The sequence below is a fragment of the Delphinapterus leucas genome, chromosome 14 (genome assembly GCF_059928025.1).
Source record: "Delphinapterus leucas isolate spDelLeu-1000000601 "Yukka" chromosome 14, BTC_Dleu_Yukka2, whole genome shotgun sequence".
In the NCBI taxonomy this organism is placed as follows: Eukaryota; Metazoa; Chordata; class Mammalia; order Artiodactyla; family Monodontidae; genus Delphinapterus; species Delphinapterus leucas.
Genome location: NC_143142.1, coordinates 64,622,138 through 64,639,225, shown reverse-complemented (window position 1 = coordinate 64,639,225; position 17,088 = coordinate 64,622,138). Strand labels below are relative to the sequence as shown.

Below are 17,088 nucleotides of genomic sequence, written 5' to 3'. Positions count from 1 at the left end.
TTTTTAAGCCTTTCGTCATTTACAGACAGTTCTGTGTGCACTCTGATGCTTTTGCAAAAATGTTCCTGTAAAAGGGTTTCATCTTCAAGGAATTCATGGAAAAGACTCTGACAAGCACAGGTTTCCGGTAACTGACTCTACTGCTGAACTGAATGAATAAGCATTTTCAGAACTCTAATGGGAAACTGATGAACTCATAAAAGTGCCAACAAAAGATCACGATGAAAAAAATAATTAATTACATGGGGCTGAGTGAACTGATGAGGATGATTATAATTTTTGTGACTTTCTGTTTGAATAAAAAAAAAAGTCCCACAAGGACTCAGAGGCAAAAAAATATACAAATCAACTATCACTGCAAATTAAAGGAGCTGTTACAGTGGAAAAAAAAAATTGGAAATGTAGTTTTTAAATTTTTGGCTTTTCCTCTTTTTAAATATAAATATGTAAGGCTATAAATTATCCTTGGGAATTCCCTGGCGGTCCAGTTATTAGGACTTGGCAAGCGCCCGGTTTGATCCCTGGTCAGAGAACTAACAATCCGTAAGCCACAGCGTGGCAAAAACAAAAACAAAAAACTTATCCTTGAAGAACTATTTTCACTGCATTTCATATGTTTTCATTACCATTCAGTTCTGAGTATTTTTAAGTTTCCATTGAGATTTCTTCTTTGACCTATGAGTTATTTGGAAGTGTGATCAAAGCATTGTGATCAAAGAATCTTGCCTGTATGATAGTTGTTTGAAATTTGCTCTGTGACTAGTATATACTCAATGTTTGTAAATGTTACATGTGGGCTTGTGGTAGTTAGTCTCCAAGGTGGCCCCCAATTATTCTCATCTCAAGGTGTTTATTCTTTGGGGTAGTCCCCTCCCACACTGAATAATAGGGCTGTTATGTACAACGAATATGACGTTGCAGAAATGACAGTATGGGACTTCTGAGGCTACATCGTGAAACACATTGCTGTGTCCATCTTCTGGACTGAGGTTGCTCACACTGAGGGAAGCCAGCTTCAATGTCATGAAGACACTCAAGCAGCCCTGTGAAAAGCCCTACATGGGAAGGAACTGAGGCTTCCTTCCAACTACTAGCACCAGTTTACTTGTTATGTGGGTGAACCTGTTTGAAAGCAGATCCTCCAGCTCCAGTCAAGAAGACTGTAGCCACTGACAGCCTCTCTCTGAATCTCATGAGACATACTGAGGCAAAACCGCCCAGCCAAGCTGCTCCTGAATTCCTGACCCACAGACACTTAGAGATTTTAAAAATGCTTATTTTTGTTTTACACTGTTGAGTTTGTGCAGCAGTGGATAACTAAGACAGTTTTGAAGAAGATTTTGTACTCTCTATCATAGAAAGGAGAATTATGTACAGTCAAGCTTCTGTTCGTTCAATTTTATTGTTTATATATTCAATATATTTAGTGAATTTTTATCTGCTTGACTTGTCAGCAATTTAAGAAAATGTGTTGAAATCTCCCATTGTAATGGTGGATTTGTGGATTTTATATTGTAGCCCTATCAAATTTTCTTTAAATACCGTAAGGCTACTTTGTTAGGTGCATGCATGGTACAATTAAAGAGGAAAAATAAAACTAAAATAAATAAATAAATAAATAAAGTTGGTTTTGTCTACGTGACTACTATTCTTGCACCTACAAAATTAACACTAATTCCTTCATATGGGCAAATATACATTTTGTGTTCAAATTTCTCCTATTGTCTCATGTCCTCTGATTTTTATGATTTTTCTTGTTTATTGAGATGTAACTTACAGATGGTAAAATGCACAAATTCCAAGTGTACACCTTGACAGATTTTTACATGGATGTACATTGGCATAGCTAAAGTATATCCCGAAGTGGTAGCATCAAATTTACACTTCTGCCAGCAATGTGTGAGAGTTCAAGTTGCTTTGCATTCTTGCTACCACTTAGTATTATCGGTACTTTTAATTTTAGTCCTTATGATTGGGAGGGGCAAAGGGTAGATGTATCTCTGATGCATAACGATGTTGAGAGTAGCTTTCTGTATGTCTATTCTTGTTATTTTAAAATAATGTTCATTATTTAAAAAAATTGGCTTGTCAATCTTTTTCATATTGATAATAGGAGTCCTTTATATGTTCTAGATATTAGTCAGAATATACACATATCCTCTCCCAATCTGGCTGGCTCTTTCACTCTATTTTTATCTTGTCTTTTGATTAAAAGATATTCTTAGCTTTAATGAAGTCTAATTTATCAATCTATCCTTCCTTTTGGTTAGTGTTTTTTTGTACCCTATTTAAGAAAAATTTGTCTCTCTGTAATGAAAAAATCTTCTGTATTTTTCTGTAGAATTAATGTTTGTGTATGATGTGAGGTATTTTGTGTATAATGTGAGGTAGGTAGGGGTCAAGGTTCATTTTTACATATGGATATCCATTTGGCCTAGCATTATCTTTTCACCACTGAGTAGTAGTAATGCCTCCGTCATAAAGCAAGTTAACGCATGTGTAGAACTGTTTCTTGGCTCTCTATTTGACTCATCTGTTTATCTGTAGTGTGACCTATAACATAATGTTTAGTTACTATAGCATTATATTAATTATTGCTCTCTAGTACCCCAAACTGTAGGTAATCACTGATCTGCTTCCTTTCACTATAGTTTGCTTTTTCTAGAATTGTATATAAAGGGAATTATACAGTATGCACCCCTTTGTTTCCTGCCTCTTTCACTCAACAGAATGTTTTTGAGATTCATCACTTTTGTTGCATGTTTCAGTAGTATGTTCCTTTTAATTGCAGAGTAGTATTTCATTGCATGGATATATGGACATCTGTTTATTCATTCACCTGTTGATGGACATTTGGGTTGTTTCTAGTTTTTTGCTATTATGAATAATGATGTTATAAACGTTTATGTACAAAAAAAGAAATAAAGTTGGTTTTGTCTAAAAGCTCACAGAAACACAAATGAGATATCAAAATATTAAGAAGTACAGTTTGCCTGTGTTCTTCCAAAAACTACCTATAATAAATGGCTTTTGTTAAATGTTCACTCTAAAAAATTATTGAGTGAATGAATGAAAAAGGCAGGGTGGTGAGAGGAGATAGCAACTCTGTCAGTAATTAGGGTCTCAGTTTCCTCAGTTTTAAAATAAGCTTTCAACTGTATGGTACATTCCAACTTAAAATTCTATGATTCAGTAAATATTTATAAACTCAGTTAAGATGGTCACTGCTTGATAAGAGGTAAGAAGTACAATTATGTAACATGGTGATTCATTTACTACCGGATATTAAACCAAACAGTGGGTGGCGCAATTTTCTACAAACACAAGAGTAACTGGCAGGTAGAGAGTCAGAAGAAGACACATTAATTCATTCAATCAGGAATTACTAAATGCGTACAAAAGCCAACCTACTAGGCATGCTGTGGGTTAAAGTAACTTCAGGCTACTAATGTGGAGACAAGTTGCTGACAAACGAATAAAGCTATAACAAGGCCTTGTTAGGCACGATGACATCAAGATTCCTGTAAGATTACAGGAGAGACTCGAGTGTCCAGAGAAGGAGTGGCCTCCCCATGGGCCAGAGGGGGTGTCGAGTTTGCCTAATTCCCACTTGTCTATAGCTAGGGTGGGTCCATTTGCTCCACTCTATGGTAAGGATTATGGAAACTTTTAACCAACTATTCACTCAGCAAAATATTTCTTGAGCACCTACTAAGTGCCAGGCACTGTGCAAGGCACTGGAGATACAAAGGTGAGCAAATGCAGTCCTGTCCCCAAACTGCTCACATGGTGATTGCAGACCATCGTGGTGACGGGGGGCAGTGCAGTGTGGCAGTCTGGGTTGGCAGACACAGTTGCATGGTACCTGGCCACAACCCACTACTGTTGCCTTTCCTAAAGAATGATGGCAAGTTTCCTTTTGTGTTTGCATATGGCCTCAGCATCCTTCTAGACACAGCAACCAGGTAATCACTATGCATCAATCAGACCTGCCACAAAAAACAGAACCTATTTGCTTTCAGGCAACAAGGGCTATAAATAACACTGCACACACTTGCTATGGGAGCACAGAGAAGCAGGTGGTTAGTGCTTTTGGGTGGAATTTGGGTAAGAAGTCACAGAGCCGATGACAAATCAACTGAACTTCAAAGGATAGATTTCTGCAGGTTAGAAACTGCCAGGCCTCCTTTCACTCCATGCACTGTTCCTGGCTTATCTGCAACTTGGAGAGAAGGTAATAGTCCCTGGGAAACATGACTTCCTTTTTGGTAAGGGTGGATCCTATTCAGGGTCCCTCAGATCAGGGCCCTGATGGGAGTAGCAGACCCCTGGGAGGGATGGAGCCTTGAGGTGTAGTGTGGCTGAACCAGCCTGTTGGAGAAAGTCCAGATTGCTGGCCCAGCCACCGGGTTTTCTTTGGCAGAAGCATGTCCAGCCTCTTCATGTAGCTGGTGCCAAGCCGGCCAGGCACAGTGAGCTTATGGCGTTTCATGAGTCCTGGAGCTGGAGACTGAGGGTGGAGGGAAGCAGCGGGCTGGAGATAGCTCTACTGGCTCCAGGTTTGCAGCAGTCAGGGTTGTGGGCCAATGGAGATGGGAAATCTTCTGGGCTTTCAGACGTTGTGTCATATGATTGTTTATTTGGGAAGAAGAAGCCATCCAGGGAGCACTGGTGCCCATCACCAGCTTCTGAGAGAGAAACCCATCTGGACCATGTATTACCCTCCTCACCCACATGCCCGTGGAGCACATAGACACACAGGCGCACATCCCCTCATCACCTGCCCCACTGCTCCCACCCCGTGCGTACAGGTGAGGTGAGTTCGCCACGCTCAGCAAGAAATAACAGAGATCCAGAGCCCTGCTGCCTACATTTCTACCCAAATTGTGCCACAGGGACCCAGTTCTCCTGTCCCTCTGGGGCAAGTCATGTCTTGCCAAACCTTGGTTTTCCTGTCTGTAAAATGAAGAAAGGAAAATTCTTCATCCTACCACCTGAGAAAACAGAGAGAGAAGAGCTGTGTAGAACAGAACATCTCCAATTATACGATGAGCAATCTTTGTCCTCGTGACAACCACCCAGGCTTGAGAATCATGGAGTCACAGCAGACTCCCTTCTTCCTTCCATATTCAAGCACTCATCAAGTCCTTTTGACTCTTCCAGGTATCTAACAATCATCACCTCCTCCCTATCCCCACTGCCTCTGTCCTAATTTAGACCCTAGTTACATACACCTGAGCCACTGAAATAACCTTCTCATCATCTCCCTGGCTCTGTGCACCTACCCCCATTGCCCTAGGGAATGGCTCTGGTTGGATACTTCCTGTCCCCAAGCCTTTCAGACCTCCTCCTTGCCTCTAACTTCAAACTCCTCCCTGATCTTCACTCACCTACTCTTCCAGTGGTATCTTCTATTTTTCCCATATTGATCTGCTATGCCACAGCCATACTAGGCTTCTATTTCTTGAGCTAATTTTGCAAATTCTTAACTTTGTACATTTCCCTTTATTCTGGGATGTGCTTTTTTTCTTTAAGTACTCATCATATCTATCCATGTGGAAAACATCAAAGTAAGTTCCAGATTAATTAAAGATATATATGTGAAAAAATGAAATCATAAACACATTGGGAGAAAATATGGGTGAATATATATATACACACTTTGGAGTCAGAAAGATGTTTCTAATATGACACCAGTCATAGAGTGGGTAACATCTCAATCAAGCTTCAGGAAATAAACAACTAAGCAATGTTTAAAACTTCTATACATCAAAACAAATCTTAACAGAAATGCATGGCAAAAGTTTGGAAGGTCATCAACAAATTGTTAAAGGTGGTTATATCTGGGGAGAAGAGTAAAATTCTTCTGTTTTGTGGATGTTATGGTAAATTTAATTTTTTTAACCTAATATACTTACATATTATTAGAAATGTATAGAGATGATATATTCCTTTGTAATCTAGAATATTAAAGATATCAATACAAACAAAATTTAAAAGCTAATGGCAAAGTGGTAAAAATATTTGCAATATATGTGACAGTCAAGGGATTAATAACCTCACTATGTGAAGAGCTCTTACAAAAGTAAGAAAAAAAAAAAAGAACAACTCATTAGGAAATGGGCCAAGGGCACAAATAAGCAATTAACAAAAGAAAAATATTTACGGCCAATAAAACATATGGAGAAATATCAGCCTCATTAATAATTTCAGAATGTACATTAAAACAAGAAGTTTGGTAAAGATAGGTAGATTGATAGATAGATTAAAAGGTAGATAATCTATCCTTGCCAAACTTCCTGTTTTAATCTACATTTTGAAATTATTAACGAGGCTGATATTTTTCCATCTGTTTACTCTCTATATAGTGAACTCTTAGACACTCTTAGGTACTGCCAGCAAGAATGCACATTGGTATGTTATTTTGTCAGGCGATTTGACAACAGCTATCTAATCTTACAAATGTGTATATATTTTGACCCAGAAATTTCATTTCCCACATTTATTCTCAAGAAATATTAGAGCAACCCAAAGAGGACCACACCAACACATTGTCATTAAAATGGCAAAAATAAGAGATAATGAGAGAATATTAAAAGCAGCAAGGGAAAAGCAACAAGTTACATACAAGGTTATCAGTTGATTTTTCAGCAGAAACTCTGCAGGCCAGAAGAGAGTGGCATAATATATTTAAGGTGATTAAGAGGAAAATTCTACAACCAAGAATACTCTACCTGGCAAAGCTCTCATTCGGGTTTGTTGATGAGATGAAAAGTTCTACAGACAAGCAAAAGCTAAAGGAGTTCAGCACCACCAAGCTAGCTTTACAAGGAATGTTAAAAGAATTTCCCTGAGCAAAAAAGAAAAGGCCACAACTAGAAACATGAAAACTATGAAAGGAAAAAGCTCATCAATAAAGGCAAATATACAGTAAAGATAGTAAAACAACTATGTACAAAGCTAGTAGCAAGGTTAAAAGACAAAAGTAAAATCATCTATATCCACAATGAGCAGTTGAGGGATACACAAAACAAGTAGATGTAAAATATGATGTCAAAAACAGTAATCATGAAGGGAGAAGAGTAAAAATGCAGTGTTGTTAAAATGCATTTGAAATTAAGAGATCAGCAACTTAAAACAATCACATGTATATATAGATTGCTATATATAAACTTCATGGTAACCACAAACCAAAAATCTATAATAGATACACACACCAAAAAGAAAAAGGAATCCAAACATAACAGAAAGATAGCCATCAAATCAAAAGGGGAGAAAGCAAAAAAGAAGAAAGGAACAAAAGAGACTACAAAAGCACCCCAAAATAATTTATAAAATGTCAATAAGCACATACATATCAATAGTTACTTTAAATGTAAATGGATTAAATACCCCTATCAAAAGACATAGAGTGGCTGAATGGATACAAAAGCAAAACCCATACATATGCTGCCTACAAGAGACTCATTTCAGATCTAGAGACACAAACAGACTGAAACTGAGGCAATGGAAAAAGGTATTCCACATAAATCGAAATCAAAAGAAAGCTGGAGTAGCAATACTTATATCAGACAAAATAGAATTTAAAATAAGACTATAAAAAGAGAAAAAGAAGGATACTGCATAGTGATCAAGGGATCAATTCAAGAAGAAGACATAACAATCATAAATTTATACATGTACCCAACTTTACCTAAATATATAAGGCAAATATTAATGGACATAAAAGGAGAAATCAACTGTAACACAATAATAGTAGGGGACTTTAACACCCCACTTACATCAATGGACAGGTCATCCAGATAGAAAGAACAATCAGGAAACAGTGGCCTTATATGACACATTATACCAGATGGACTTAATGATACATACAAAACATTTCATCCAAAAGCAGCAGAGTACATATTCTTTTCAAGTGCATATGGAACATTCTCAAGGATAGATCACATGCTAGGCCACAAAACAAGCCTCGATAAATTTATGAAACTTGAAATCATATCATGCATCTTTTCCAACCACAACACTGTGAGACTAGAAATCAAGTATAAGAAAAAACCTGCAAAAAACACAAACACGTGGAGGCTAACAATATGTTACTAAACAACCAATTATTCACTGAAGAAGTCAAAGAAGAAATAAAAAAATACCTGGAGACAAATGAAAGTACAACAATCCAAAACCTATGGGACACAGCAAAAGCAGTCCTAAGAGGTAAGTTTATAGTGATACAAGCTTACCTCAGGAAACAAGAGAAATCTCAAATAAACAACCTAACTTTACACCTAAAGAAAGTAGAAAAAGCAGAACAAACAAAACCCAAAGTTAGTAGAAGGAAATAAATCACAAAGATCAGAACAGAAATAAATGAAATAGAGACTAAAAAAAATAGAAATGATCAATGAAACTAAGAGCTGGTTCTGAGAAAAGATAAATAAAATGATAAACCTTTAGCCAGACTCATCAAGAAAAAAAAGAGAGAGGGCCCAAATTAATAAAGTTAGAAATGAAAAAAAGAGAAATTACAACTGAAATCACAGCACTGCAGAAGATCATATGAGACTGCTACAAAAAACCATATGCCAATAAAATGGACAACCTAGAAGAAATGGACAAATTTCTAGAAATGTAGAATCATCCAAGACTGAATCAAAAAGAAACAGAAAATATGAACAGATCAATTATCAGTAATGAAATTGAATCAGCAACTTAAAAACTCCCAACAAACTGAAGTTCAGGACCTGACGGCTTTGCAGGTGAATTCAACCAAACATTTAGAGAACAGTTAACACCTATCTTTCTCAAACTATTTCAAAAAAATTGCAGAGGAAGGAACACTTCCAAACTCATTCTATGAGCCCAGCATTACCCTAATACCAAAACCAAACAAAGATATCATGCAAAAACACATGCAAAAAGGAAAACTACAGGCTAATATCACTGATGAACATAGATGCAAAAATTCTCAAAATAATATATTAGGAAACCAAATCCAACAATACATTAAAAGGATCATACAACATGATCAAATGGGGTTTAACTCAGGGATGCAAGGATGGTCCAATATCTTCAAATCAACAATGTGATACACTAAATTAACAAACTGAAGAATGAAAACCATATGATTATTTCAACAGATGCAGAAAAAACCTTTGGCAAAATTCAACATTCATTTATGATAATACCTCTCCAGAAAGTGGGCATAGAGTGAATGTACCTCAACATAATAAAGGCCATATATGATGAGCCCACAGTTGACATCATAGTCAACAGTGAAAAGCTGAAATTATTTCCTCTAAGATCAAGAACAAGACAACGATGCCCACTCTCACCACTTTTATTCAACATATTTTTGGAAGTCCTAGCCACAGCAATTAGATAAGGAAAAGAAATAAAAGGAATCCAAATTGGAAAGGAAAAATTAAAACTGTCACTGTTTGCAGATGACATGATACCATACATAGAAAACCCTAAAGACTCCACCAAAAAGCTACTAGGACTCATCAATGATTTTGGTAAAGTTGCAGGATACAAAATAATAGAAAGAAATCTGTTGCATATCTATACACTAACAATGAATTATCAGAAAGAGAAATTAAGGAAACAATCCCACTTATATTCACATCAAAAAGAATAAAATACCTAGGAGTAAACTTACCTGAGGAGATAAAAGATCTATGCTTGGAAAACCATGACACTGATGACAGAAATTTAAGATGACACAAACAGATCGAAAGATATACCAAGTTCATGGATTGGAAGAATTAATATTGTTAAAATCACCATACTACCCAAGGCAATCTAAGATTCAATGAAATTCCTATTAAAATACCAATGGTGTTATTCACAAAATTAGAACAAATAATTTAAAATTTGCATGGGAACACAAAAGACCCCAAATAGCCAAAAGAGTCTTGAGAAAGAAGAACAGAGCTGCAGGAATCATGTGCCCTGGCTTCAGACTATACCACAAAGCTACAGTAATCAAAACAGTATGCTACTTGTACATAAACAGACACATAGATTAATGGAACAGGATAGAGAGCCCAGAAATAAACCCATGCACTTATGGTCAATTAATCCACAATAAAGGAGGCAAGAGTATACAATGGAGAAAAGACAGTCTCTTCAATAAGTGGTGCTGGAAAACTGGACATATACATGTAAAAGAATGAAATTAGAACATTATCTAATACTATATACAAAAATAAACTCAAAATGGATTAAAGACCTAAATGTTAAGTCTGGATACTATAAAACTCACAGAAGAAAACATAGGCAGAACACTGACAGAAATCACAGCAATATTTTTTTGGATCTGTCTCCTGAAGCAAAGGACATAAAAGCAAAAATAAACAAATGGGACCTAATTAAACTTAAAAGCATAGCAGAGGAAACCATTGACAAAATGAAAAAGACAACCTACAGAATGGAAGAAAAATTTGCAAATGATATGACCACTAAGGGGTTAATATCCAAAATATATAAACAGCTCATACAACTCAATCTCAAAAAAAAACCAAACAACCCGAGGGCGTCTCACTGTTGTGGCCTCTCCCATTGCGGAGCTCCGGACGCTCAGGCTCAGCGGGCCTAGCTGCACCGCGGAATGTGGGACCTTCCCAGACCGGGGCACGAACCTGTGTCCCCTGCATCGGCAGGCGGACTCTCAACCACTTTGCCCCCAGGGAAGCCCAGACTATTGTTTTCTTGAAATTCTCTTTAGCCTCTTTTCCTTAAAGGCTCTTACCTCTTTTCTCTTCTAGAGGCAGCATTGCAGGGCCGCTGATGGATTCCCGAACTCACAAACCTGGGTCCCAAAGGTGCCTCTGCCACTTCCCAGCTTCAGGACCTTGGTCATTACCATTGCTATTGATTTCAGACTTCTCATCTATAAATGGTCATAACAAAATGCATTGCACACAGTTGTCCTGAGGAACATATAACAATGCATGCCATGATTCTGATTCTAGAAATAGCTCTGTAAATGTTAATTCTCCCCTTTTCTTTTCTCTTGAATCAGCCTCTCACCACCCTTGGGGCATAGATAAATATTTGAACCCCATTCTCAGATAATTTCTGAAAAATTTATTCCAATAACTAATATTGACAATTTACAATGCACAGTGCTTGATCCACAGTAGCCCCTTAATGAATGCTGTTCACGAGGTAATACTTGCCCACACTTTTTCTCATCTGGTCCTCCCAGCATCCCTAAGGTGTAGCAAAGTCCCCATTCTTATCTCCTTTTGATAGATTTGGAAATGGAGGCACTGAGGAGTTGAATAACATGCTTTTCTAGGTTACATGGCTGTTAAAGAGGGAAGTCTGGCACGAGCCAATAAATCCTATTATTTATGGCAAAGTTTACAGTTGCACTTCCATATAAACAAGTAAATTGCAAGTGAGTCTTACAAAGTGCACTGGATTTCTCTCTGTATCTGTTACCCTGCTTACTCCACCATTCTAAAATAACTTTGCATTCATTTGGTTTATCAATCTTTAATGAGCACCTAGCAGGTGCCAAGTGTGTGTTAGGCACTGAGGATACCAAGATGGGTAAGGAGCTCAAAGACAACTGAATAAAAATCGTGAACATGGTGTAATAGCTGCTCTCTTTAAAAATATTCCATAATATCACTAATGCAGACCATTCTCATCCTGATTGCTCTTAAATTTATAAAACTTTTGCCTGTGGTGATTAGGTTCAGAAGACCTGTGGCTCACTGTCTAGAACATGGAACCTTCTTCCACAGCTCGTGACATGGACAGCCATTCAGTGATCCCCAGCTATGGAACACCTGCTCTAAGCCAGCTGTACCCAGAGAAGGGAGGACAACCTTTCCTATTTAGAGGCATTTCTAATTTAGTACCCACATCCCTCTTTTCTTAAACAAAACACCCTTTTCATGGCCATGGTTGCCCTCACTCCCTGCACTGCATTCCTTTCATCTGCAGGTGTCTTGCAGGGCTCACATCCCCCAGGTACTCCCATGCTTCTGGCTTAGAAGCTTGACCACATCAGCTGGGTCAGTAGTCCTCCAAATGGCTGAAGACCCTTTAATGAAAGGAAGTGAGGCAGACAACCTAATTTAGCAGGGAGACAGACAACCTAATTTGGGAGGGCAAAGGCTCCCAGGGCTGCTTAAAGCAAGGATGTTATTTTGCTTTAGCTACTTGGAAGCCTGACATCCTGAATCTGAAAATCTTAGTTTCCACAACAGACTTCCCTAGACTTCTTCAAACTGCTTTTGAACAGTTTGGATAAGCTGGCTGTTCAAACTGTCAAATAAAAGTTGTTTTCTTATTAGGAAAAGCCAGGCCTCTCTGTCCAGTGAAACATGATGTACACAACCGTACGTTTCAGCTCACCCTTTCATGTTTGTGCCTAGATTTCCGCTGTCACATCCCATTCCAGAGCCTTTTCCCTTGTTTTCATTACACCCAAGTGGTGCCATGCAATGTGCATTTATTACACGAACGAATGAAACGATGAAAATTTCTAGTGAGCAACACTGGTACGAAGGGCCAAGCAAAAGGTCCAGAAATTTATTTTCGTGAATCCTGTAAAGGATGTCTTCGAGTATCTTCAATAGTCAGAGACACTACGCAGACAGCAGCAGTCCCACTGTCCGTTCATTAGTCGATGGCCAGAATGGAAACAGGAGGAAGAGATTCGCTTTCTCGCCTGTCCTGGGAGCCTCGCACGGCTCGGGTAAGCGCAGTCCCTGTAAGACTTTGAGGACCGAAAACTTCGCCGCCTTTGAAGAAAGAGTCCCGGAGAGGATCCGCTGACATCAGAGGGTACAGTCGCAGAGGTCGGGCAAGCCACGGCGGGCAAGGGTTTCTATGTCTGCAGGGAATGCGGAAGGCGGGAGCTGTAGAAAGGTTGAGCGCCAGTGTGCCCCGGCCTGCTGGTGGCCGGAACATCTGCCCAGGAGTCGCCTAGCCAGCGACAGTTCACGCCTTCGCTCCTGGACCGAGACCCCCTCCTCTTCCCGCGGATGGGCCCTTTGCGCTGTCCATCACCGCTCGGCGCTTGCTGCGCTTCCCACCGAGACTCTCCAGCGGGTACAGTATCCGCGGAGGCGGGGCTTGGAGGAACCGGGTGGAGTCAAGTCCTTCTAGTGCCCGCCCTTTGGCTGCGTAGCTGGGTGATTGGATGCTTCTGAAGGCCGCCTTCCAGGCAGTCCAGGCAAGTGACGGGTGGCCCGAGGCCGGTCCCTGGCGAGCGCTGTGCAGCTTGCGGGGTACCCTGGCCGGCGAGCGGTTGGGGGCCCTGCGCCTAAGCGGCCTCCAGGGCGGGGAGGCCCGCAGGGATTTGGGAGCCCTGGAGTGCTGCGCGCCTGCGGTTTCTCGTGTCGGAGAGGTGTCTTTCTGAGCTCTCTGGAATTCCGAGAGCATTTGGGAAACTTCTCGCCCCGACTCCTTGCTCCCTACTTTCGGTTGGAAAAGCAGTTGCTGAGTTGTTTTATTTCCTCCCCCACTGGACTCTGTAAAAATAGCCGTGCGCCGGGGCGACCGAGCCAAGCTCTGCCGCCCCGGTGTCCTGGGCCGGGTGTGGACCTAAAAATACCCGGCGGTCTGGAGCCTGTGCCCCGGGTGCCGGCGGGTCCGGCCGGGCCGCAGAGGGCGTCTGGAGACCGGAGAAACGGCGGCCGCCTGGCCCCTCGCCTCGGCCTGGGCTGTCCCTTTAAATCCTGGAGGAGGCAAAGAGAAAAAAGAAAGAAAAAAGACGCGGAGCCCCGAGCGGAGGGTGGCTCTGCCCGGCCCCCCACTCCGCCCTCGCGCCGCGGTCTGACTGCAGCCCGCCGCCTCCGCGGGTCCTGGGCGCCCCCAGCAGCGCCGCCTCCAGCCACAGTTACTGTCAAAATAGAAATTAATTGGAGCCGAGGAGGAGGTTGAGACGCAGCAAGTGCATGTGTGGCAGGGCGGGGAGGGGGTGCAGGGGAGGGCGGGAGCGCGAGAGAGGCGACCTCAGACATCCGGGCCCTTTAGCCCAGTGAGCACCCCGAGCCGCCGGCGCGGGCAGCGCGGGCGCCGGGCGCGGGGCGCAGGGCTGACAGCCGCGGCGCGGGAGGCGGGGCACTAGGAGGGCGGAGGCGCGGAGCAGCGAGGGAGGAGCTGCCGCGCGCCCGCCACTGCCGCTCGGCTCCACACAGCCGGCGCAGCCCAGCCACGAGACTCTGACAGCCGAGCGGCCCGCGCAGCTCCGGCGCACAGGGACGGACGGACCGCGGCGGCGGCGAAGGCGGACGCGAGGACAGCGGCCCGGCACCAAGTGCAGGAGGCGCGCGGGTCCGGCGGCGCGCAGAGGTGAGTGGCTTCGCGTACCGGGCTGGGGCATCGACTGCGAGGGTCGCGGTCTCTACCGCATCTCGGCTGCTGAGGCGGGTCGGGGGTCGCGGGGCTCCCGGAGGGTGCCTCCACATCGCAGGCGCCGGGGAGCGATCCCCCGGGCTGTTGCTAGGAGGCCGGCGGTCCGCGCACCCTGGGGCGCAGGCTGGGACAGGGGCGCCCCCGGCGCGGCGGGCAGGAGGCGGGGGGCTGTGGTGGCTATTCAGGGGCTCCGTGCGGCAGCCATGCAACGGGAGGAGGCGGGAGGAGGGAGGGAGGAGGGGAGAGCCAGCGAAGAGCGAGCCAGCGAGCGGGCGCCGCGCCTCCTGGCTGGCACCGCGGCCCGGAGCGAAGTGGCGCGCGGGGCTGGAAGGGAACTTCTACGGGCGCGTGCGGCCCCGGGCTCGGCGGCGCCTTTGGGCCCGGGCGGGGCGGGTCTGTCGGCAGCCACAGGTGGTTTCTGCCAAAACTTTTACCGCACTTCTGCCAGGAAGGCGCGGGAACATTTTGGAGAGTGGCGGTTTCTTGAGACTTTGGCACCCGCACTGAGGTCTTATCTTGAAGATTAGGAAAGGAACTGGAAAGTCTGGGACCCGGCATCTCGCGATGCGCCTCAAGGGCTTCGTAGCGGTCCCTGCTCGAGGTGGTGTCTTTGCAGGATCCTGAGACCCATGCTGCTGTCCACTTGGGAAATTGCGGGAAATGGGAGCACTCAACGGTTCCTCTGTGCCTCGGGAAAGTTAAGCGAAGGCCGGCCCGGTACCTGTCGCCCACAAGGGTCAGCACAAAATCTCTTCCTAGCGACGCGCACGGGAACCGAGCGCGCCTTCGCTCATGGTGTGCGCATCTCCTGCTCCTTTGAAAGCGAATCGTCTCCGGCCACTGTGTTGCTTTGTTATTAGGGCTGCTTCTTTGATTTCATTAGGAAGAAAGCCAGGAGGAGCCAAAGAAAAGAGAAGCGGCAACAGCTCCCGTTTCCTTTGAATCCAGCCGCGGGGGCTGCTACCCAAGCCGAGGTGTGGAGGGTCCAGGACCGAGGGGAGCCAGGAGTCTGTGGCTTGTGCTGCCTGCCCAGGGAGCCTCGCTGGACCATTCTCCAGGCGAGGGCTGGGGTTTCTGGGGCCTCCGGGACGGAAAGAGCGATGACGGTGGGAAGGGAAGACCCTCACAAGAGGAAGATGTGCCTTGGTCAGCTCTGGGAGGGAGGCTCTGAGAAATCCAGTGGTTTGGCCCCGTTCCTCATTGGCCAGGTTGACAAATCCAGGGCAGCGGAGGTTAGCACCACCCGGGTAGCTCCATCCTGGGCTGAAAGAAATCATTATTCCCAGAGTGGGTCTGATACCCAGGTGTTGCAAGTCGGTACAGAACTGCATGGGAGCTGGAAACACTCAGTCCTTCATTCTGGCTGGTGCTGTTCCCACTCCTTATTCCCCAGCCCCAGCAAGTACCTGAGCAGAAAGCATGTCCTTTGCTTTAAAGGAAGTCACAGAATTTTGGAGCTGAAAGAGACCCTAGAAATATTAAAGAGTGCTCGTTTTACAGAGGAGCAGATTCAGGCCCGAGGAAGGAGAGTGACCTGCCACAGTGGTTAGAGGCCCAGGGAGACTAGAAATGACATCAGCCTCCCAGACCGGGGTGGAGAGAGTTCCCTCAACAAGGCCTTGTAGGGCCTGAGATCAGAAATGCCACTCCCACACCCCAAGCCCATCATGGGCTCATTATCCGGTACTTTCTACATCCATGCCTGCCAGCCCATTTCCTGTCCTCTGCCCTTGGCTTAAAAAGATCAGAGCTGTCACTGCAGATTTCCAGTCCGACACTATCCCAACTTTTCCTGCTCCCTCCTCACCCCAAGTTCCTCAAACTCCTTTTGTAACGTAATGTGGCTTGATTAGCCAAGATGAGTTTGCAGCTCGTCTCACTGTGAGGCACCCACTTTCCGTAGGATGCCAGAACTCTGTTTTCCTGGTAATTAGGTTTTACAGATATTTTTGAAAGGGAGCCCAATTCTGGATCAATCACACTTGGGCACAAATGCTGTGCTGTTGTGGATACTAAATGAGAAAGATGAGCAATTATCTGGGGGTGTTGGAATAAATGTTGTTATGGGTATTTGACACAGCTATTAGACATCAATGAGTGGGTTTTCAGTAAATGTTTTTTACGTTGTATTTTATTGAGCACACAAAGTGTCTTAATTAAAAAGAACTGCGAGTTGGCCACTTAAACTTTAGCCACTTGTTTCTTACCAGTGTGTATGGGCAGGAAGGGTCTGAGTGATAAACAGAATGATTGTTAAGAGAACTTTTTTCTCCCGAACCTAAATATTCTAGGGCAATGCTTATTCTTCAGTATAAAATGTCATGTACGGTCCAGCAGAACCGTATTAAATCAAAATAATTCTGGATGTGGTGTGTGTCAATCTGTATTAGTCAGAAACGACTTATAAGAGAGAACATTTTGTAAGTTTTATGCTTTCAAGGGCACGCAGTATCAAGAATTCAAGGCTAATGCAGTGTCACCGAGCATAATTCTTCTCTCATGAACAGATAAGAATCAATGTCCCCATAGCTGCGCTTGGGGCTCCTGGAGAAGAAACCAAGATCTGGTATCTTCATGACAATACGATGTTATAGTTTGACACTGCCTTTTCACTTTCGTTGCATGCTAATCTCATAGGTAACTCATAGTTCATAGTTCAGCTCTTAACAGATAGGGAAACCAAGGCAGAGAGAGGGGAGAATGTTATTGCTG

The 17,088-nt window shown here is 43.3% G+C and overlaps 1 protein-coding gene across 1 annotated transcript in view; it reads left to right on the top strand.

Annotated features, from left to right (window-relative positions):
• Positions 1-13,164: 13,164 nt before the first annotated feature.
• The window catches only part of ZBTB7C (zinc finger and BTB domain containing 7C), a 377,651-nt gene continuing 373,727 nt past the window's right edge, over positions 13,165-17,088 (top strand). Inside the window, exon 1 of the mRNA XM_089895157.1 lies at positions 13,165-14,313. The gene's annotated coding sequence lies outside the window, so the exon portion shown is untranslated. The remainder of the gene's footprint in view (positions 14,314-17,088) is intronic.